The following is a 24,945-nucleotide window of genomic DNA, read 5'->3' as shown; positions in this document are numbered from 1 at the left end:
TAGTATAATCTCATATAATTTTTAAAAGTTTTGAATGTTATAGAGGTAAATAAGAATGAGATAAATATTATATACTAATTGTATTTAATTTATAGTATATTATATAATTTTAAATGGTTATAATTTCCCAAAATTAGAGATTTAAAATATTGCAACTTAAATTATAATGCTATTTGTGTAACCGTGTTTACTTTTATTCAGAAAAATAAATAGAGCTGGTTTTGTGAAATGATGTACATTTCAGCATTTGTCAAAATTCCAAAATGTAGTTATATAAATTATGCTACATTTTTTCGATTAATAAGTTTTGGATAAGAAATAATTTTGATGCATTTTTTTGAAGAAAATTATTTTTTCTAAAATCTCACCTATCTGAATTATGTACATATTGTAATTCATTTAAAAAGTCATGTATAGTATAAGTTGGTTGAGAATTCTGTAAGTTATCATTATTTTATGATGCAAAAGCTAAAAAATAAAAAGAAATAAAGTATAAAGGGTTGAATGAAAAAGTAACTTTAAGATTATAAGGGTAAAAAATTATGTTCAATTTTGTAAATACAGTCTTTGTGGTTGGTTCAATCAGTGCATTCAAATATATTGCATGAAAATTTTAAGTTGCACTTAATCAAATTGGCTGTGGAAATAGCCCTTGAGCAAAATTACATGCAGCTTTTAAAATTAAGGCCTTAAAGCTTTAGGGTATAACAAGTAACCTGTAGAGTCTTTAAAACACATCAGCAAAGTTAAGATATATTTGGCACCTGGGAATTTTCTTTTGGCATTATTAGGGTTACAGATATAGTCAAAGTATTCATGTCAGAAAGATTTTCAATGAAAATTCCAGATGTTTGACAAATGTGTTGCCTTCTAATCCTCTTTAGACATAGCTGCATGGTCATTCTTCCCAACAATTTCTCTTTAAAAAAAAATGAAGGTATCAATACATACCTTGACCTAAAGAATGATGAATATAGATAACTTAGATTTTGTGTAAAGAACAATTGTTAAGCAGTATATGTACAGTTGACCGTTTTGGAATTAATATTTCCAAATATCTCTTCTTAGCAACATATTGCAATAGAAATCTGTCATCTTGTTGGCTGCCCAGCAGTTATCTTTTAAATACTTCTATCTTTGAGTATTGGTAAGTTATAATGCCCATCTCAATTTAGAAGTGGAAAATGTCTGATAATTGCTTTCCCAGATTCCTTGATAGTCAGGGTACAGACTAATGAGTAGATTTCCTTAATCAGATTCATCAACCCCAGACTTTGAGTCAGGTGTTGGTGATGCCTGGACTGACAGAAACTCTTCTGTTGGAAGTTGCATGAAAATTCAATTTCTAGAAGCAGCAGCAATGGCTGTTTGACCAACCATGGCACCTGCATTTTGTATGCCCAGTATTAGCAATGGAAGTTGCCTTATCAAGTCCTCAGAGGTGACTCAGAAGTCTTCACTGGAATATGATTTCCAGAGTTGTTTTTGGGTGTGTAGTCTTGAGACTTGATCTTTACTTCTCTTGCTGCTGGTGGCCAGGAGAATGTGTCTCGTGTGCCTCCAACTGTAGAGAGCTCAATCAACCAAGTGTCCCACTGCTGAGGTCTGAAATCCATCACTAACTCTGACCCAGGCCATGCTTTGCACAGTCTGCGGCTGAGCCAATAACTGACCTCAGCAAGAATTCTAAGACAGATGCTCTGTTGGGTGACTGATGGCCTTGACTGCACTCAGATGCTTCCATCCAATCTTGACCCCCTCTGAACTTCACCAGGCATCAGATTGATGCAGGGTCTGATGACTCCCCAAGCTGACCCAGATCCTTCCCAATTTCTTTCATGTTGTGTCCTCCCCAATGAAACCCTTGTACAATACTTTTAATTGTGTCATGTCTGCTGCTTGGAAAACTGAAATACAATTATCCTGAGAATATTAACACATATTTCTTCAATACCTTCCTTTTATGCTCAAATAAGCCAGAGTTGCCTTTTGTTCCTTACGGAACATTGAATTATACATATGTACAGTGGAAGGTGAGGACAAAAATAGGTTTACAGTTATGAGTACACAAAACAGTTTATTCTTATATTACTTGTTAATTACTGTATTATTTTCCATATGAACAAATGTACATCTACTTTTTCCCACCCCTGTATTGTAGACTCATTAAAAATTGGTGTTGCCTGGCTGGCTTGGCTCAGTGGTTGAGCATTGACCTATGAACCAGTACAGGGTTGGATTCCTGGTCAGGACACATGCCCAGGTTGCAGACGGGTGCCCAGTGTGTGAGGTATGCAGAAGGCAGCCGATCAATGATTCTCTCTCATCACTGATGTTTCTATCACTCTCTCACTTTCCCTTCCTCTCTGAAATCAATAAAAATACGTTTTAAAAAATTGGTGTTAATTATATCTAAGCAGATCTAGAGTTACGCCTCCCTGATCAATAGTTTTATTTTAATCAGGTATATGTTAACATACCTAACATTTCAATGAAATATTATTCATTAAAATTATCCAAATTAAAGACCAAAAATGTAAGTTTTTTATGTAAATACTGTACTACACAATAAACATTGTGTTATAAATGTTATAAGTGTAAGTACCATGTACAAACGTTTAACAAAACTTTTTTTGGAAAAAGTTGCTTAGAGTGAGGGAGTAGATTATTTAAGGGAAGTATCAAATTATTAAAGCTCTTCTTTAAGTATGAGTCCTGATGGAATAACTATATATATATATATATATATATATATATATATATATATATATGTGTGTGTGTGTGTGTGTGTGTGTGTGTGTGTGTGTATATATATATATATATATATGGCATGAAATGTTTAAATAAAATAAGTCAAATAAGACTATGAGGTACAATATATTTTTGTTGTCTTTTTATTATTGAGCATTTTTTGTATGTAATAAAATGAGCAAATTTCAAGTAAAATTTTTGCAAAGTTTTGATGAATACATCTGCGAGACCAATTAAGTGTAAGACCTTTCCATCACACCAATAAATTCCCTAGAGCCCCTTTCCAATCTATCTCTACTTCCCCATGGCAGAATGTAACCTGCTGTTTTCTAGTACTATAGTTTATCTAGTCCACTGATCCAAAAATTTACATATTCAACATCTTGTATTTTGTGGCTGCCTTGGAACAACAAAATGTCATTGATGGTCATCTATATTTTTGCATCTATTATCAGTCTGCCCTTTTTTATTGCTTAATAGCACACTGATTTAAGAATACCTCAATTGATTTATCCAGTTTCTTATTAATAGACATTTGGGTCCTTTCTAGTTTTCTTAGATGATGGTTAAAACTGTGTACAAGCCTTTTTGTGGACATGTTTTCATTTTGGGTGTAAATACGTAAGGCTGTGTGTTAGGATAGATTGTTGTGTTTTATGGTAAATATATGTCGAACTTCATATTAGAAATTACCAAATTCTGTTCCAATGTGATAGCATAATTTTTTATCTGTATCAGTGATGTGTGAGAATTGTACATGCCCCATATCCTTTGTGCTTCATTTCTGTCTTCTTTTGGATTTATTGAGTCTTTTTAATTTATTGAGTCTTTTCTGTTGTTGCCTCCTATCTATCTTTTATTTATTTATTTTTTTTAGCCATCTCTCTTAATATTGTTACTTGATGGTTGTTTTAGGAGTTAAAATATACATTTCTAACTTGGTACAATCTACCAATACCACTCCCTTTACCAAGTAAGAATCATACAAAATTATAATTACATTTACACCTTTTCCTGTTCTTTGCTATTGTTTTCATATGTCTTCAAGCACTATGAATCTCATAATATATAGCATTATGTTTATTTTAGCAAATGAATTGGCTTTTAAAGAATGCAAGAAAGGAATGAAAAACAATATTTTGTATCAACAAATATAGTTACCATTTTCAGAGCTCTAACCTTATTCTGATTTGTGTTTGGATGATCTCTATTGGCTGTTTTTCAAGTTCACTACATCTTATTCCAGTAGATTCTAATTTTTATCTGTTATCATGTTGCCTTAATCTTTAGGCAAATATGCTTTTGCCTTTGTATAATGAAAAATATCACTGCTTCTTCCTCCTCTTAAAAATTTAGGTGTGGTTACATGAATAAAAATGCATTTATCCAATGTCCAATTTGATGAGTTTGACAAAGATATAAATATATGTAACCAATTATTTAATCAAGATCTAAAACATTACCAATTCTCCAGGCCTTACTTTATACCTACACTTAGTCAACCCCTATATTCCATCAGTAACTACTGTATTTAGCTTTCATTTTATTGTAATTTTTTTTTCTTCTAAATTCCGAGAGAGCTAGGTTCCCCCCTCCCCCTCACCTACCCCTGGAACTTTTAAAGTTCTATTTTTTTCTGACTCCCATTGTTTTATTTATTTATTTTTTTATGAAAATTCAGCCGTTTCATGCTGTCTTTCTATAGTATGCACATTAAATACTATTTTTCTGTATTTAAAGATTTTCACTTTACATTAGTTTTCAAACAATTTGATTATGATGTGCTTAGTAGGTGATATTGTCACACATATCATCTACTTATGTGGTTTTTCCCCCCCTCGCTAATTTATGTTTGGATAATCTCCATTGGTTCTTTTTCAAGTTCATTTTTACTGCTCCACTTGTGACCAATCTGCTATTAATTCCATCCATTGATTTATCTTTAAATATTGTTATTTTAAGTACATATTTTCCAAATTTTCACATATTGATTTGAGAGAGAATGAAAAAGAGAGACAGAGAGAAAACCTCCACAACATCCACTTGTTCCCACCCATCTATGCATCCATCAGTTGATTCTTGTATGTGCCCTGACTGAGGATCGAACCCACAACCCTGGCATATCAGGACAATGGTCCAACCAACTGAGTTACAAGGCTGCCAGGGCACTTAATTTCTATTTTTAGAGTTTTAAAATTTATGCTGAATTGGCTCCCTGTTCACACTCCCCTCATCTTTGGTTGTAGAATATTTATCATATTTACAAATGCTATTTTTAGCTCTTTTCTGCTCATCATAAGATGTGAATCATTTGTTGGTCTCTTGAAACTGTATGATTGTTTTCTCCTGGCATGTGTCACAATTCTTGTTTCTTCACTGTTATAATGCTTTATTGCATACTAGGCATTTTGGCATATAAGCATTACAGAAATTCTTGATTCTGCTGTCCTCTGAACAGTGTTGAAATTTGTCCTAGTGGGAGTTAAATTACCAACAAATCACTTTCAGTGTCTGTAGGCTAGGATGTGTGTTTCATTAGCTCAGGTCTATTTTAGTTTTGCCTTCAATCCTGGGATGTAATCTTTATTCCTATGGCACGGTCCACCTGGAGTTTTAATGGAAAGGCCGAGGAATTTTCAAAGCCTTTCTAACTTATAGTATTTGAAGTCAAACTCTGTCTCACTTAAGAACAGAAGCCAACATGTCTGCTCATCTCTCTTCGTTTCTAAGCTGTTGTTTTCTCCATGGTTCTGTGAAACCTTTTCTCTGAATTTTGCCTGATTTAGAAGTCAACCCATGATTTGAGGAACAGTTAGGTGCCTATTTTGATATTGCTGCCTTTGTGTCTTTTTTTTTTCTTTCCCCTTTCCAAGAGGGTCCCTCTTTGAATTCTTTCCATTTAGCCCCAAATTTCTCAGATTCCTCAGACCCAACAGACTGGGGCTTTCTGCTTGAGTTCATGACCCTTTACAAATTTGTGTATACAAACATTCATAAATCTGAAGAACATTATAAATGATACAGCAGGAGAATGGGTATGGTAATATGTTCTTCCCTTACTACGTTTCTCCCTCATTGGTTCTAGAATATTTGAAGATAAGGCAAATAAAACAGTTTTTGGCAGCTAGTAAATAGAATCAATATAAATGGTTGTGTTCAAGCAGAGATGTATCAAAAAAAGATCTCCTTTCTAAGTCACATTACACAGAAGTAATAATAATAAAGATATTAATATATTACCATACATCTTTAAAATATTCTGCCTGCCTCCATTTTCTTCTGGAATTTAATAATTCAAAGGGAAAGATGAAATAACTAGCATTTTTGCTTTCTTGGCTTATATCATCTGGTCCCAAAATACTTCTAAAATGTCCTATTAGTCCTTGATATTTAAAAATTGGTAGGATATATCTGTGTAGAAATGTCTTTATACATTTGGAAAGCAACAAAATTTTTCTAACTACATGCCCAAATTTTGTTTATTATTCCAAAAATATTTTTAAGTTGTCTAAAAAGATTTTTATATGTATAATTTTAATTTTTCTAATAAAACTATAATTTCAAGTTCTGTTATCCAATCTCCACCATCCTCCTGAAAATATTGTCATGTCTTTTCCTTTTGTTCTTAACAGTTTTTGCCTTTGTTTTTTCATGCAGATGTCATGTCTGCCCTTCACCTTTCCATTCTTGATATCATTATAATATCCCTTTGCTTGTATGTTCATATCCTATTGTTTCTTTAGAGCTTTTGGCTCCTGTTTTATAAAGGTCAATCCTCATTTTACATTAATGAGGACTGTTAAAATCCACAAATAATTAGGAACCCATGTTATATGCTAGGCCCTGTGTTTTCCCACTGTGGATAAAATAGTAAGGTTAGAGTCTATTAGGGGACAGAGAAATATCGATGAAACATGATTCTAATTACTAAGGGCCGACAGATTTACTGATAGAAATAAATTTAGGGATGTGATTGTTAATTTCTGCCAAATAAGATTTACCTCAGAAATTTTAATATGGGTCAATAAGAAGAAAATCCTATCAAAATATATCTTTAAAAAAGAACAAAGGTCTAGAATGTTCTAGAAACATCTGGGAGGCCAGGTAGGTGGAGTGGGTGAGTAAGGGGAAGCATTGTAGGAGAAAGAGAAGTAAACAGAAGGGGAGCAGGTCAGGAAGGGCTTTATGGGCCATTCTAAAAATTTTGACATTTACTATGATACAGCAAGACTTCAGAATATTTTGAGAAGAAAAAGTGATGTTATCTGGCATATTTTAAAAGATTCACTCTGCTCTGTTAAGAATAAACTTTTGGCCAAAACTAGTTTGGCTCAGTGGATAGAGCATCGGCCTGCAGACTGAAGGGTCCCAGGTTCGATTCCAGTCAAGGGCATGTATGTTGGTTGCACGCACATCCCCAGTAGGGGGTGTGCAGGAGGCAGCTGATCTATGTTTCTTTCTCATCGATGTTTCTAACTCTCTGTGCCTCTCTTACTCTCTTTAAAATATCAATAAAATATATATTTTTAAAAAGAATAAACTTTCAGGATAGAGCAATAGGAACAGAAAGAAGATCATTGCGATATATTTTAATTCTGCTGAAATATTTTGCTAATAATATATATGCTTTTTTTTTCCATTTACTTCCATGAATAAGATTAGTTTAATACTGTTTTTAATGCTGCATTTTACCAGTGTTGGTCACATGGTTAAACAAATTATCCCAGATTTGATGAGTAGGAGCCCCTTTAAGTTAGTTCCGATCTCCTTTTGACATGTCCGCATCATCTCTGAGTACTTTATGTTCTGGTTCTGGTACTTTAAGATGTCCTAGACTTACCTTAGACTTTCCTAACCACAGTCCTGGAAACAGCAATTTCTCTAAGAAACCCTAATTCTTATTTGTCAAGAATGGTACTTAGAAACCAAGATTTGGGCATTGTGGTATTTTATATTTTTGAGTCTGTTTTTGTTCTTTAAATTCTTTCCAAGAAAATTATTTACTTTATAGCTAAATTTCAAAATTTATTGGCAAAGTCATATTTATTTTTCAGGATTCTTTCATGTTTTTAAAAATATATATCTATTTTTTGAATTTATGTTTATTGAATTTATTGGGGTGACATTGGTTAATAAAATTACATAGGTTTCAGGCATATAGTTCTGTACTGTGTATTTACCGACCCAAGACAAGCCTCCTCCCATCACCATTTATTGAACAGTCTTGATTTTGCCTCAAACAGATTTGAGTTTTGATTAGTATTTTGTTGGGAAGGTATGTTTATTTTCTGTTTCACTGGTTTCTGCTTTCAACTTTATTTTTGCAGTTTACTTTGGGTTGATTATATTTCTCAAGACTTTTAATATTCTTGATTAAAGCTGTATATTTATGGATAAGTCCAGGCTCAGTATTTTTTTGAGACTCCCCAACTAATCCCTGTATGCAGCAGGGAGCCACTGGGAAATGACAATCATTTGTTAGCTTACTCACTATCTTGTTCCTTGCTAACTATAGTAACAAGTTAAAATTTGTCTCTCTTAAACATAATTTCTTATAATGTACTGGAGGCCCAGTGCACAAAATTCATGTACTGGTAGGGTCCCTAGTGGCTGCTGGCTGCCCACCAGGGCCTTCCTCTTTTCCCCCCAGCTGGCCCCACCCCCTGGTCAAACTCCAGGACAACTCCCAGTGGAGGGGACAATTTACATATTATGCTTTTATTATATAGGATGCCGCAATCCAATGTTCCTGAGAAATAATACCTTTTAGGAAACTCAGAAGTTGTGCATTTCACACATACTTGTGACATGAAAGCAACCACAAGTATTGGAGATACAGATTGTATTTTTATGATAGTCAGGAACCTTAGTTTAAACCATGAAACAGATATAATAAGGAAGGGAAATCAGTAACCCAAAATTATTATTAATAAATCAGCAATTATTGCTTTTAGAGAATCCATGTAAATGGCAGCAGCATTCTGTTTCTACTAGATGATGGAAGAGCCATTTTGGCAGGGGGAAGAGGAATAATTCATTCATTATAAAATTGAGCCCAGATAAAGAAAAATTCACCAGCAAACTAAATTCATTGCAGTCCTATATCTCCTTACCCCTGATTTTTCCTATCTTTCCCACTCCCCTCCCTACTTAATTATATTTGCAAATTCTTGCCATTTGGAACAGTTTTGAGAGCAATGGAAAAGTGATGTTTGAGAGGTGAAAGGCAATCACAGCCCAGCCTGGAATCAATTGATAGGGAGAATTCTTGACAGCACTCACCAGCTGATTCCCAGCTGCACTGGGATGTGGCTGCTCAGCAGCAGTCTTAGCAATTTGGGTCCATTCGTGGTAATTGGTTTCAGATGAAGTCAGAGCAACTCATTTCACACTGTCCTCATATCATTGGCCAAGAACTTGGAGGCCATGGTATAAAGTCTTCAAGGCAAACTCCCAGCTTCATGGAAACCCCGTCCCTTCTCTTCTAGTCTCAGTTGGATCTGATTGTGTCCTGGTAGTCCCCGTGTGGTGAAGAAGGATTATGGTAATGCTATTTCAGTGGTTAGTGGTGCTCACCCTGCTGCTCTGTCTGTGACTCTTATATTTCTTTCAGAACATCTTGCTTTACAAACACTAAATGTGTCTCTCATCATGTAATTAAGGAAAATGTAGTGATCATATTCCTGACTTGGAAGAGAAATAGTGGGTGCATTTGATCTTGCTCTCACTAAGTGCCCCCCTCTTAAATTTAAAGCTATACAGAAAAAAAAAAAGAGAGAGAGAAAATGTTTTCAATAGATACTCTGGTTTCTTCTTTCCTTTGATAAAAGGATATATATATATATATATATATATATATATATATATAATTTCAGAATTTCTCAAGAAGAGAAATTGGGCCCATTCTATTTGTAATTTCACAGATTGTGAATGTCATTTTCAGCTTCAAGTAAAGTAACAAGATATCTAATATTAGTGGTTTACACAATGAGGACCTATTAGCCAACATAAGAAGTCTGGAAGTGAAGTGTTTCCAAGGTTGGTTCAGTAACTGAAGAACGTTATAAAGGACCCAGGTGTTTGGTGTCCTTGTGGTCTCAGTGTGTCAGGATGCCTACGCTCCTGGTGGAAAGACAGCATCACCAGAGCCAAACATCACATCTTCACGGTGTGTTCTGGCTAATATGTACTGACACACTCTCTGGGAAACAAACACAAACAAATAAACAAAAATCCTAATTCACAGCTTTGATGATTTCCACATTATAAATTTCCCATGACCAATTTCAAACTCCAATAAGAAACCACTGAACACAGTGATGGGAAAAGATGCTCGCCGTCATGAACCAATATATGCTGGCTACCACCAACATACCACCAGATACCAACCCAAGTCAGGAAGAGTTTCAAAAATTTTATCTAGAGGGAAAAAGCTTTCCCAGAAACCTTCAAATTCCCCATGTCTCACTGGTCTGGCTTGCATCTAGTGCCTACCACTAAGCTAATTACTGTAATGACTACAGTGTGCAAAATACTGGAGCAGTTCAGCAGCTAGGAAGGGGAGGAGAATGCTCGGTGGGTGGGAAATAATAGTGTCTGTTAAAGGGACAAGACCAGACATAACTATGTGCTATGCATAGATACACATGAGGAGGAATATAGAAATGTAAGCATATATAGTTTTTATTTTACTTCCAGCATCTTTTTATGAGTCCACCATAAAAACACACACACATCATTTGGATGTGTCATTTTTTTGTTTGGGCAACTCCTGGAGCCTAGTCATGGTGAAACTTCAAAGTGGAAGAAGGTTACGAGCTGAGTTGGCTCGACAGCTCTCAGAGTGCACTTCAAACAGTCGGAATGGTTGAGGACAGCTAAAATTCCCCAAGAAAAACACCGTCTCCTATATGAAACATGACCCTGAACAATGTTAATATATTTTTGAACTTGAACACTTTATTATCTCCTGTTCTACTGTACCTTTCTAAAGCAGGCTCATCATTTCTAGCAACTGAGATGGTTCCTTTTTATTTAAAAGAATGAAGTCTTTCCCAGAGAGCTGTGCATAGCGGAGTTTATTAGGGAAGCTAAGGGTGGTTAGAAGGCTCTGGGCAGACAAAAATAAATACTGTGCTTTCTTGAGGTCAAAAGTAAAGAAGCATGTTTGTTCCTTTTGATTAGTTCAGATTCTCTTTTTCATTACAGTATTTTCTAGTTTCTTCTTATATTGTTTTTAAAGAAGGAAGATGTCAGCTCTTTTTTTTAATGTTCATATTTTTTATTCATTTTTTGCTCCTTTGTTCTGAATACTTTGCCCCCAAACATACACATACCATGGTCTATAAGTCTACATTTTTTTTCTCTTTAAAGGGAAGCTTTAGATTTATATTTGGCTCCATTTGCCATTGCTAATTACTATTTTGCTTATTAAAAATGCGGAGGTGACATGCACAGTTCAAAATTTTGTATCCATAGTGATGAAGTGTTAGTAAACCTGCTGCATTAAACTCTAGGCTACTAGGTCTTAGAATGCCTTTTTAAGTTGATAATTCAATTCCCCAAGATGGGCAATGGATGATAAAACACAAAAAAGACTCTGTTAATAATGTCACTACAGTGGTAATGAGCTACCTGTTGCCATATAACTTAGTTGTGTTAGATTGGTGGTGTTCTGTAGAACCTGACATGGTTTCACCTGTTACAATGAACAGTTTGACAATCACATCTATTGTGTGTGTGTGTGTGTGTGTGTGTGTGCTTAAAATTTTTATTTTATTTTGGAAAAGGAATAATAATCACTTTGCTCTCTGTTGGTAGAGAACTACTCAGTGAAATTGACTTAGATTCAAATGGAAAGATGGTGGCAAGATGTAAGAAAGCAGCCCTTTGAGGTTGATACACATTCCAAAAAAAGAATGAATTATCAATCTTGGAGATATTTAGAAAAAAAATTAAGATTAATTTGCCTTCAATATTTTAACAATATCTTGTTCAAAGTCCGGATGGATAACTCAAAGAGATCTGGTACATCCTTCCATGTTTGTTCAGTGATGTAAATTTAGTTTTGGCTCTAAAACAAATTTATAAAGTGATCTCTCATTTTGAATTACTGAATAGATATATCCATTACCCACAATCCAAGAAAATAAGTGGTTCCTTCTCCAGATGCACTTTATGAATAATTAGATTCCCCACCTCAATCTAAAGCCTAGTAGTAATTTTAAGATATGATTTTTTGGGGAGGTTTGACCAGTTGCTTGAGCATTCCATGAACAAATGTGATAAAAAAAAATAATAATCTAGTTTTTATACTTTAAATAAAGATAATGATGCCATTTTCCTAATGCCAACTTTAGAAGGTAAAGATTTAAACAGCAATTCATGTATATAATATCTATTCCTTTGTACCTCTAAAATTTAGGTCTGTTATATTTACACTAGAGGCCCATTGCACAAAATTCGTGCACTGTCTGTGTGTGGGGAGGGGGGGGCTAGGCGGGGAGGGTGTTGTCCCTCACCTCAGCCTGCATCCTCTCTAATCTGGGACCCCTCGTGGGATTTCCCACTGCCCATTTAGGGCAGTCAGACATCCCTCTCAAAATCCAGGACTGCTGGCTCCCAACTGCTCACCTGCCTGTCTTCCTGATTGCCCCTAACCACTTCTGTCTGCCAGCCTGATCACCCCGTAACCACTGCCCTGATAGCCTGATTGATATCTAACTGCTCCCCTACCAGCCTATTTGCCCCCAACTGCCCTCCCTTGCAGGCTTGGTCTCTCCCAACTGCCCTCACTTGCTGGTCATCTTGTGTCCACATGGGGGCAGGATCTTTGAACATATGGGGGCAGCTATCTTGATCTTGTGTGTTGGAGTGATGGTAAATCTGCATATTACTCTTTTATTAGATAGGATTTCTTGTTTACTATTTCTCTATACAAAAAAATCAATTTTGAAAAAGTTAAAGTTGGTTTAATATCAATTTTAAGTTGGTTTTCCTCAATAGCAGAATGTGTCTTAATTAAATGTAAATAATTTACTCACTGTATTATTGGTTAGGGTAATTTTAAAATTTAAATTTGCCATCTGTTTTGCTTCTATTGTAACACAGGTAAATGAAGTATTAGCAAATTACTCAGAAGCAAATGTGGTTTATAACTGATTCTTTTAAGCTTCAATATTCTACTCTTCTAAAAGAACTTTGTGTGATTATTACAGATTTCTGGTTATTCAAAAATGTTTTGAAATGTGTTTTTTTTTAACATTTTTTTTTTTACCAAGAGCATATTTTATATTTTAAAAATTGAAATTTTATTCCATTCATCAGTTTATTTTGTTACTTAGATTCCACATCTGAGTGCAATCATGTGATATGACTTTACTTATTTCTGATGACCTTCCCAGTCTTAAGGAATTCTGGTCAGATATTTGGTTCAAAGATCCTTCAATTTTGGTTTATCCGATGCTTTTCTCATGATTTTACTGGTGTTACGGGTTTTGGGGAATAAATCAAGTACGTCCTCAAATGCGAGAGTTTTGTTCTGTCTTCTCATTTTCACATGTGGATATTTACATTAGTGAAAGAACAGGTTAAAGGTCTCCTAGAAATAGGGATATTAACTGCATTATTTACCATAAAGTTATAAGTTCATTACATGATAAAGTTAAATTTTTCAAAGCAAAGCACTTCATAACTTCAGCAACATTTGCTTCCCCCTGTGAAGAGTCAGGTGGCAGTTATGAATTTCCAGTAGTGATTTTCTGACTTTTCAATCATAAGTATACAGGTCTAGAAAAGACATTCCCAGATGCTCAGGAGACTCTGTAGTATATAAAGCAGTAGTTTTCTAACTTGTTAGCCATGAAAATCTCTGTGCAAAATAAATTTTGTATGGCCATATAAACAAATAAAAGTAGACTGGCCTGATTGTAACAGGTCCCCAGAAGGACATTCTTGTATAACTACAAAGCTACCAGTTTGATAGATTGTGAGAATGAACAGGAAACAAATGTATCTATTTCACATTACTCATATGAGGCTTCAGTGATAGGTGAGGTGTCTATTGTTGCAAATTTACATGGCGAAGTTGCTCCAGAAATATTAGATGCCTTCTCCTCAAACTATAATTTCATAAATGCAATTTATTCCATTCAAAAATACATAGAATGCTGAGGAGAGATAATTATATTTAATAATTAATTTTATATTGTTAAATTGAGAAAATTACTATAGCTTTTCTGGTTTTGCTGCTTTTTTGGGCCTGGAGCTGAACACATCTGAAGACTAAGTACATTTGATGTGAGTCAGAACCTCATTGTCTTGTGGCTTAATGCTTATGGCCTATTCTCCAGCCCCTGTGTTCATTTCCCCTCTAAGGAGGTCTAACCCACACGACCAGCAGCATGCCAGGGGAGGAAAGGTCAAGGGAAGGTCTGAACCCCATGACCAGTGATATGAAAGGAAAGGGGGTCTAAACAGCAATATGTTAGGGAAGGAAAGGTTACCCTGGGTATGCAGTCCTCATTTTCCCTGGTGACCTCCTGTACCTGGCCCATTGTCCTTTCCCTGATCATGTCTGTCTAACTGCCTACCACACTTAAACGTATGCACTTGACTTATTTTTTTTTTTTTTAACTGACTGCATATTTTGGCAAAATAGCAAGGGCCATGATTCACCTCTTGCTCCCCACACTCCTAGACTATTGTTCAGCATAATGTAGGGAGCCAGTGAACACTTCCTGAAATAACTCTTCAGCCTGCCACAGAATGAGCTTCCAGAAAAATACAGCGTTTGCTTAATCACTCTCCTGAACATTTAATACTAAACACTCGCTGTAATGTTTAATACTACTTGAATGCGACCAAAGTTACTCAACTCAGAACAGAATGGGCATAGAGTGAACACCTCTGTGTGGTGTGTTGCTGTCTTTTTCAGTGTGTATTGTAATCTCTCTCCCTCCCTCCCTCCCTCTCCCTCCCTCCCTCCCTCCCTCCCTCCCTCCCTCCCTCCCTCTCTCTCTCTCTCTCTCTCTCTCTCTCTCTCTCTCTCTCTCTCTCTCTCTCTCTCTCTCACATTTTGGAAAGCCTAAAGTGGCTTCCAAGATTTTTCAATGTAAAGGCTTCTCTAGTTTTCTGAATGCTTATAAATCCACTGTCTGCCTAAATTTATCCTGCTGTACTTGTCATTGTTTTGTGTATTTTTTCCCCTTTTCTTTAGCTTTTAATAGTCTATGTAACTAACTGCATGATTTTTAAGGTGTTTAGATGCCATTTGAAGGCTTCATTAAAGGAGGTCACTTAGAGTTCAGAAATGTTTAGAAAAGAGAGGGGGGGAAAGTTCTCCTTGAGGTTAGCAATTCAGAACCTGTGCATGGTTTGCCATCAAGGTACACTATGCCATGCTAAGATGATCTCTTGGGAATCAGGAAAAAAAGCAAAATAAAAAACTGGGGCAAAAGCGTTAACCTTCCAGCCCCAAATCATTCACAAAAATATGTAGAGAGACTCATGGTCATTTTAAAGCCATGCACTGACTAAGTTAGCAAAAGAAATTCAAAGAACAGAACCAGAAATTTCCCTTGCTCGGCCTGAATTTATTGCTCTTAATTGTGGAACACGTGCCCTCAAGCCATTAAGTCAGGAAGGAGGAGCTTCTGAGTCCTAGTGCCCTTTCTTGTTTGGCCCCGGAGGGAAGTAGAACTAAAGATGGTCATTTGCATATGTTAGCATACTACTTTAAAGGTGGCCAGTCAGATCACCCATTGAGAGAGGAGATGGAAATGACCAATAGATGGCTTCTGGCTGGATAAAACATTTACACATAACTTCTGGCTTCTCCTCAAGTGGAGCTTTTGTGAGGGATTTATAGGTCAGATAGCTCAGCAGTTTCAGCCTGCTGCCCACTGTACCTTAACAAAGCTCGTGCGTGTTTGTACAGCTGGACTGGTGGCTGTGGGAGTCCCAGGAATCCCACAAGGCCCCGGTCCTCTTACCTCCCCTTTGCCATTTACCAGCATACAAATACATACAGAATGGAACTGTCTGACTAGCAGGTGAAAGGCCCACAATTCAAGCCCTGTTTATTTTCTTTCCTTGATTTCCTGCTGCTACAGTGAGTAAATGGTATTTCTCCCCCTTGAATTTTTTTTTTTAAACCTGTTTGTCTATCAATGTCTGGTAGGGAATGAAAGAAATATGAACATTTTAACATAGTTTATGGGACTCAAGCTTTGGTATATGTATTATTTTGAAATCTCTCTCTCTCTCTCTCCTGTTCCCACCACCAACACCACTTCTGTTTCCTTTTTTCTCAAGGTTTTTCCACTCTCCTCTTTTTCTCATCTTTTAGGGAGGGGAGGGAAGAACGGGAATTATTTATCCAAAGGAAGGGGAAAAAAAACATCCCCAACTCTTCCAGTGTAACTTCACCCTGAGGAAGGGTGTTATTTTAATTACTGCTGAACCCATTCTGTAGGGAGGCCTGTAAAAGCTTGATGCAGCTAAAAGAGTGGCAGTTAATATACCTTTTGAATCAGTGCCACAAACTACAAAGGCTGCCATCTGGGGAGGTATTACTTTTGTAAGAAAAAATAGTTGAGACTTTTCTTTAAATGAGCTTGTAAATTCCAGTCAAACTTAGGTTCATTTCATTTTTCTCCATAAAAAATATATATATATATATCCTTCCATATAAATTACTTAAAATCATATCAATTAAACAGAAAAGGAACATGACTCTGAAATTCAGTAAATACCACTAAGCTCCTATGTTTGATCTGTATGTTTATGTTTTGAGTTGTTTACGGTTATTTCCAACATCAATCTCATTAAACTCCTTGGATTAGAAAAGGATCAAGTTGATGAAGAAAAGTTTTTTACATGTTCAATATCATGAAATGATCCCTTTTCTTCATATCAGAAAACATTTTTAAATTAGAAAGCAAAAAGAGTTTATTGCTTAATTTTTTATGTTTTTAATAATTGGTCACCCTTCCCCTCCTGGGTAGCTGGTTTGGCAGATGATGTAAGACAGGAGGGTTATTGGAGTTGGATGAAACTGGTTGGCAGTCAAGTCTCACAGTTTAATAAATTAGCTCATTGTTTTAAGAAAAGGCATGAAATCATTTGGAGCCTCGGTCTCTTCATCTGGGAAATGGGAGAATGGTACTTCTTTGCCAACTTCACAGGGTTGTTGAGAGAATCCATTGATACTATGGCTGTCAAAGTGTTTTATACATGGAGAAATTGTACGTATACCTAAAATAGTACTTTTTTTTAAAAAAATTACTCTAGATATTTAAGCTTTTTCTTTCCTTCTTAAGAGGATATTTTCAAGACAAATCCAGAGTTGCTGGAAGGTACAAATAGTAAATTTCAAAGATAAGCTAAGAAACTTCTTTTTGTAAAACTTGTGTTTGCACTGTCTTTTAACAAATTATAAAGGTACCTGAAGTAAAATCAAATTTTAAAAAAACCAAACAGCTTATTTTTTTAGTAGATCTGATTGATTTAATTATAAATGTCCAGAAAAAAAATGCCCATAATCTTATTTCAAAACACTCCAGGATGCTTAAACTTCACACTCTGTTGACATTTTAAATGACTTAGCAGGAAACCTTCTGATGTTTATCCTTCCATTTGCTAAAGTTCCTTAGTTCAAAGCCCCCTATGGAATTGCAAACTTATAGGCACTGATTTAATAAGGAAAATACACACAGAGCTTCACAAGAAATAGGCTTGGAGTTAGATTGGACTTCATGTAACACCTTTGCCATTAAGGATCATTAGAAAGATTATTATTTTTTAAAAAACATTTACCTATAGCATTGAAAGCTATTTATAATATTCTGAAGGGATACTAGTTAAATCATTTTTCCCCTCAGGAATTTTTTTTATTAAATATTTTAATTAGCATATAGAAAATGTTTGTTTGTTTTTTCCCCTCTCATCTCCTACCTCTTCCATTCCCATATGGTAGTCTACATATAAATAGGAGATATCTCTTCATGTCCATGCCCATGTTCGTATCCATACTCATCCTTGGTCTAATAAGAATAGGAAATCTTCCCGGAATATTTGCTCTCATCATTTGGATTTTGCAACAGTGATATTTCCTTCACCTGATAGTTTATGCACAAAAGTCAATATTTTGAATTTAATTAATATTGTTCTTCAATTTGAAAAGAATCCAAGAAAAAAATTAAGCATATTTTTATCTGCTTTTAAAATTTGTCTGCATTTGTATTTATTCTGTATTCCTTCCATTTTTTAAATCTTCCTGACATCTTTTTAATCTTTGCATTGTCTTCATTATAAAATAAGGGGAAAAAAAAGGGGGGGGGGGGGGTTGGCATTTAGCCCTGGCTAGTGTAGCTCAGTTGGTTGGAGTGTTGATCCATACCCTGAAAGGTCATTCATGGTTTATGGTTTCGATTCCTTGTCACAGTACATACCGAGGTTTCAGGTTCAATCCCCTATCAGGGTAGGTATGGGAGGCAACTGACTGATATTCTCTCCCTCCCTCCCTCTCTCTCCCTCCCTCCCTCTCTCTCCCTCTCTCCCCCTCTCCCTTTCTCCCTCTCTCCCTGTCTCCTCTCTTTCTCTAAAATCAATAAAAACATATCCTTGGGTGAGGATTAAAATTTTTTTTAAATAACTAAGCATTTAGATTCCCCATGTGATAGATTAATTTAGGGCATTGTATTCCTTGTTCTGTAATCATTCCTTGAGGCAGGATCCTGCTGACAGTACCTTGGCCACCTCTGACAGTACTTTGGCTACCCCGAACAACTCTACTGCTGTTCTTAGCCACTTACATGGTGGAACAGTAGCAAAGGCTAGAACCAGCTGCTGCTCTCATAACACCTCCATGTAGTACACTTTGTTAATAGCATTGGCTAGTTCGCATAAGTGCCCAGCATATACCTGCTCTTCAGCAGTCCTCTGACTTTAATAGTTTCTTGAGATCCCACAACATCCCTGAACAATCTGTTTAGTAAATAAGAGGAGGTTGTTGAAGCTTATAGCCAGCCTTTAGGTTCAGACCAACAGCTGAATTCGTTTTGTTTTGTTTTGTTTTGTTTTTGTTTTTTGTGTGAGAGTTTTGGTTAAGGAAGTGTTTATATTCAAAATCCTTAATGAGTTTCTTAACATAGGCAGGAGAAGAAGATGCAATCAAAGATGTGTTTCCTCTGTGAAAAGTGGAAGACTGCCGGAGAGCATTAAAAGCTGAACAGCTGGCCGCTGTTTATGAAGACAGCCAGGCTCTTATCCATAAGACAGGAAAAAGAGTCAAAAGCCAAGTCTCCTTTTTTTCAAGATACAGCTGGAAGATTTTCAGAGTTCAGGGAAAAATTTAAACCTCGGGTAGACATACCTTCCCCTCTCCCCCCCCCCCCCCCACCCCCGCTTATAAATAGATATAGGGAAAAGAAGAGTAAGAAAATATCTTAAGAATAAAAATAAATTTATCAATTCTATAATTTATATTCTACTAAATGCATGTATCACTTTGGGGGGGGGGGGGAACTTTGTCAATTTTTACCAGAAATAAAAACAGGTGGAAAATGTGGCCACTATATAAAAGTAAGATGAAAGGAAATTAATGTAAAATGCCAAGAAATGTATAAAACCAGCAATAAGACTAAGGATTCCTTTTCATTCCTCTATGGTCTCCTTATTGACAAAAATAGATTAATGACCTTAGCAAGAAGTAATTTTTTAAAAGTATAATGAACAACTTTCTAAATCTGTTTGGAATCCTCTTAACCTATCTGTCCTATGGTAGATTTGATTGATTTTATGGCCAAAGGGGTTTACTCAGAAAAGGAGCTCTGGATAGAAAAATTGAGGAGGAAGTAAACTGACCGTTTTATTTGTACATATTATAGTTCTATTGATCATTTCAATTCTATTCATGTGGTAAATACCTACTTGCAGAGAATTAATCTATGTATCTCAAACATAAGTAGGAATCAGAGTTAGAGGGTATATGAGTAACCAAGAAAAAAAAACAATTAAGGCTAACATACAACTTCATCCTGCAAATAAACTTTCCTCTACTTGACAGTTGTAGTTTGGAATGATCAAAAATGGCCTCTATTTTAACAGATGACATGGATTTTGCAAAATATATATCTGTTCCCTAATAGACAAGTATGAATATGTTCAAAGTCCTCCTTACGTATAACAAGAATCCCGGTGCATGAATTCATGCAAGGGTGTGTTTCCTCAGCCTGGCCAGTGATTGGGACCAATTGGGGCTGTCTCCCACCCCAATCAGGGGCTGGGGCTGATTGGGGTGGGCAGACCTGGGGAAGGGGCCTTAGGAGGTTGGCTGGATGCAGGAGGTTGGCTAGATGCTGGAGGTTGGCTGTGGGAATGCACCACCATCCTCTCTTTTTATCACACCCACATCCAATTTATCATTAAATATTGCTGGCCAGTTATCTGGTCATAACAGTCGCTTAGACTTTTATATATATATAAAAAGTGTTCCATTTTATGCTTTTTGTTCTCATTGGAATGCTAAGTTCCTATAAAATAATGGATCACTATGTTGGGCTAGACTGCACATGTGTCAAACACAAGGCCCGTGGGCCAAATTCGTCCCTCCAGGCCTTGCAATGTGGCCTGCACCACGCTGTCATCACTGCACTCCGCTGCGTTTCCATCACAATGACAGTTTATGACTGTTCAGTAAACCATTCGGCCCGCGATTTAGGCTGGATTTTAGATTTTGGCCCCTTCTCTGATTGAGTTCGACACCCCTAGGCTAGAGAATTTGAATCCTATGCATGGGAAAAATGAAAATACATTTATAAGTTTAACTGCAAAAACTAAACTGTAAATTTCATACATCTAGGGTTTCCAATAAAGCAGATTAATTTAGTTATCATTCCATTTTATTCTATTCCTAAAATGCTTGTAAAATATGTAGTAGAATCTGTCATTTGATTTGAAAACTAAGAGTGTAGCTGTTTATTTCTTTTTTTTGGGGGGGGAGGGAAGCAATTTCTAAGCCTTATTATTAGAAATCTCCTAAGAGGTTGACTAATAAAGCTAAATATTTGAAATTTTGTTTGTATAAAGATAAAACAAAATAAACAGAAAAACTTCTTATGTGAGAAGTCTTATAACATAAACCTCATTTGATATGAATCACTTATTACTTTTCCTCTGTTATCACTTTATCACTATAACAAGCATTCTTTGACTCAAAATCCATGTGCAATGAATCTTAGTTTCCTAACACTTACCATACTTATAGATACAAAATAAATGCTTTATCTGAGCCAGTTCAGCAGAAACCAGGGTTTGCTGCTGGGGAAGGTGGGATTCTAGTATGAGTAGGAGAAGCCTAATGTGAGAAAGAACAGCTCTGCAGCTTCAGGAAAGCCCGGGAAAGTTTGGTGGCTGGGGCTGTTCTAGGAGTTGGATGATGTCAGAAGCTGTGAAGGGCATGGTCAAGAAGCTCAGGGCAACTCACAGCAGTGGTTTGTAAGATGCTCTGCTCTAGCTTCTTGGTCAGTAGAATAAATGTGGTAACACCATGGCACACATCAGGGAAATCCAGGATCCTGTCTTTTCTTCTTGCATTAGATCGACCCTTATTGGGCCATGCTCAGGATAAATAAATGGGCTTTCTGGTACCCTAGTTTGTCTAATCAGGTTCTGTCCAATGTTGTCAAAAAGCCAGTGAAGCCAAAACTGGTTTGGCTCAAAGGATAGAGCATCGGTCTGTGGACTGAAAGGTCCCAAGTTTGATTCCAGTCAAGGGCATGTACATTGGTTGCAGGCACATCCCCAGTAGGGGGTGCAAGAGGCAGCTGGTCGATTTTTCTCTCTCATCAATGTTTCTAGCTCTCTATCCCTCTCTCTTCCTCTCTATAAAAAAAATCAATAAAATATATATTTTTTAAAAAGCCAGTGAAACGGTAGCACCAACATGCAACAGAATCAAATTCTATCATGTAGGCATACTGTAGGCAATTTCTACCATGTGACAGACTAATTTCTGGGTGGAAATATTTGCTAAAATGAACAGTAAGCCACTTCTAAGACTATAACTAATGTTTCCTTAATCTTCACATATTTTGTGTGCATTAAGTAAGATTTTTGAGCAATATTTTGAATAATAATATGGATGCTGGATTATCAGCAGGGATAGAGAATAGCAACTGAAGTGATTCCCAAACAACAGGCAATTGCCCAAGGACATCTTGCATCTCTTTGCTCTATATGACAGGCAGGAAACACATGTATCAAACACATGTATTGAAATAATATCAGCAAAATTGCAATCAGTTTGAAGCATGATGATCTTCACAGAAACTATTAAGGAATTTAAAATGTAACATACATGCATTTCAATCCACAAAGTAGATGACATATATTTAGAACCTTATTAAATTTTCTTAATTTTGATTCCCCTGTCACTGAAAGTACATTTTATGAATTTGTATGTACTTTAGTTAATTTTTTTGAATAATAAATATTACCACTCCCTATTTTTCCCCCTAAAAAAATCTCATTTTGGAATAAATTATCTCTGATCTATTGGAATAGAAGTAAGATTCCAACTAATTTTTTTTTTAATCTATTGGGGAACCTGAGTCTCAGTCTTTGCAGTTTTGTTCTTCCCTCCATCTCAAACCTGTGTTACTGACATTATGTACCAGCCTGTGAATCTGGGTTTTATACTCTTAAGTAAGAACAATACCACTGTTTAACTCCAGCTGAATTATTTGGGACAGCACTCAATAACCAACTGGGCAAGATTAATTTCAATCTGGCACCACCGAGAGTTCTGTTCTGCCCTGTAGCAGAAAGTGTTGTTTTTGGAACAATGTTAGACTCTCTCTACTATTTTACTGTCTCCTGGCAGAAATTAATAGTGAAGCTCTTACAGAGTAATTTATCAACAGCCTTTTGAATTTACACTTTTACTCACCATGTATCCTCCGTGGAGGGAATACGTTGCCTGGGTTTTTGCATCAAAATGTCAGGGGAAGGCAGATTCTGACCAGGGTAAATTTCTCGGAGTAACTGATCTGGGTGATTTGGACCTGGGTTAGACTCCTTGAGGCCTAGTCTTGAAAGAAGCTGAAAGGACCTGCAACAGGGGCTCTGAGTGATCCCACAAGATATGTAAACACAGATGCAGCAGACAGAGGCAAGCAGCCCAGCAGAGAGCCTGGGCCAAAGGCAGAGCAATTAGCACATTGTGAAGCAGAGTGCCCATGTGGGCCTCGGAAAATAAACAAACTGTTGTGTGTATGTGTTCTTAAAAGAGTGCTTCAAAGTGGGTTTGAAACTTTATAAGAGATTGTAAAATTGGGAAGGATTATGTAGGTTATAATTATAACTTTTGCAGAAAATATATAGTTATAACGATATATTGTGATATTGTGTCCATTCCCAGTGGGGGGCCTGCAGGAGGTAGCTGATTGAAGATTCTTTCTTATCATAGAGATCTCGATTTCTCTCTCTCTCTTGCTCGCTCTCTCTCTCTCTCTCTCTCTCTCTCTCTCTCTCTATCTTTCTTTCTCCCACCCTTTCTCCCTCTCTCTCTCCCCTTCCCTTCCTCCCCCCTTTCCTCTCTGAAATCAATAACTAAATTAAAAAATAGATTGTGTATTTAAAAGTACATTTATGTATGTTATAAAGGTAAAATGTTCATTTAAAAATCATGCACTTTCAGCTTCTATTAAGCATAACTGGGGCTTTAATATTTTACTAATTAAATTTAATAATTTAATATTTTAATACCAAAAACATATTTTTAAAGATTGAAAATGTGCCACATCAATGAAAGATGTCAATAATAGGAGAAACTGGGGAGGGGGCTGTGTATGGGAAGGCTGTATTTTCTGCTCAATTTTTCTGTGAACTTAAATCTGCTCTAAAAAAACAAAGGGCATTAATTTGAACATACTTATAAAGGGATATTAATACCAATACCACAATTTATGGTGGAATAAAATTATCCCTCTCCCCATCAATTAACATAGAGTGAAGATTAGAAGTACTTTGAATGCATTTATAATAGAAACAAATTAATACTACATAACTTGTAAAAATACTTCCTTAAGAAAATGTGGATATAAAATATGTATTTAAAAATTGAGAATCTTCTATCTCTGAGTTTTTATGTAGAAAAAAGCAAATATAATTAATATGGGATGCCCTGGCTGGGCAGTTCAGTTGGTTAGTGTGTCATCCTGACACACCAAGATTGTGGGTTTGATCCTTGTTCAGGGCACATACAAGAATCAACCAATGAATGCATAACTAAAGAGGGACAACAAAAATCACTGTTTCTCTCCCCAGTCTGTCTCTCTTCTTCCCTCTCTCTAAAATAATAATTATTTTCAGAAATTAATGAGTGTATTTGTATGTATATATCTATTCTCTTTGAGAGAAGAGATTTTTGTAGTGTCATTTTTCAGTAATCTATATATATAAAAGGCTAATAGGCTAAGTGTTTAACCATCTGATGGGTTACTGATCATCAGGGGGGAGACATTCAATGCAGGAGCTGCTGTGATGCATATAAAGAAATGGCAGCACACCTGCTGGCCACAAAGCAACACTTGGCTTCCCCCAAGTGGGACACAGGCCCCACCATCACCCCAGAATGACACCCCACCAAATCGCTGCTGATGCTGCCAAGACCCCATGGCGCAAAATGCGGCCCCCAGCCCAGCCCAGCCCAACCCAGAAATAGTCACTGTGGGTGCCAAGTAATGACATCACATAGCAATGCATGCCTTCCTCTCCCTAGCAATTAGCCTCCTTGTAGTTTCTTAAGCCCAGGAACACAACTTGCTTTATAGCCAGGTGGAAACATTTTATACTTTAACCAAATGTCTATGAAGCATTTTCCTGGGCCTCATCTCATTTGATCCTCACAGAAGTCCTGAAGTAGGTAGATAGGAGTCTCAGTGGAATCCTTTTCTCTTTTAATTAACCAGAAAATGGAGATTTAGAAAGCTTAGAAACTTGACCTGACTGAAAAAAAATAAGAAATGGTGGACCTTGAAAATGAACTTCAGGTTTTCTCACTGCACAGAATGAGAAAACACTGCTGCAGTTAAATATTTTACCCTATGCTCTCCCTCTGTGATCTACAGTAATAATCTGCTTTGTGTTGCTACTTATTGCTGTGTTGCTGACAATTACCTGAAAGAGAAG

This window comes from Pipistrellus kuhlii, unplaced genomic scaffold (assembly GCF_014108245.1).
Source record: "Pipistrellus kuhlii isolate mPipKuh1 unplaced genomic scaffold, mPipKuh1.p scaffold_m20_p_10, whole genome shotgun sequence".
NCBI classification, from domain to species: domain Eukaryota; kingdom Metazoa; phylum Chordata; class Mammalia; order Chiroptera; family Vespertilionidae; genus Pipistrellus; species Pipistrellus kuhlii.
This window is presented reverse-complemented; position numbering follows the sequence as displayed.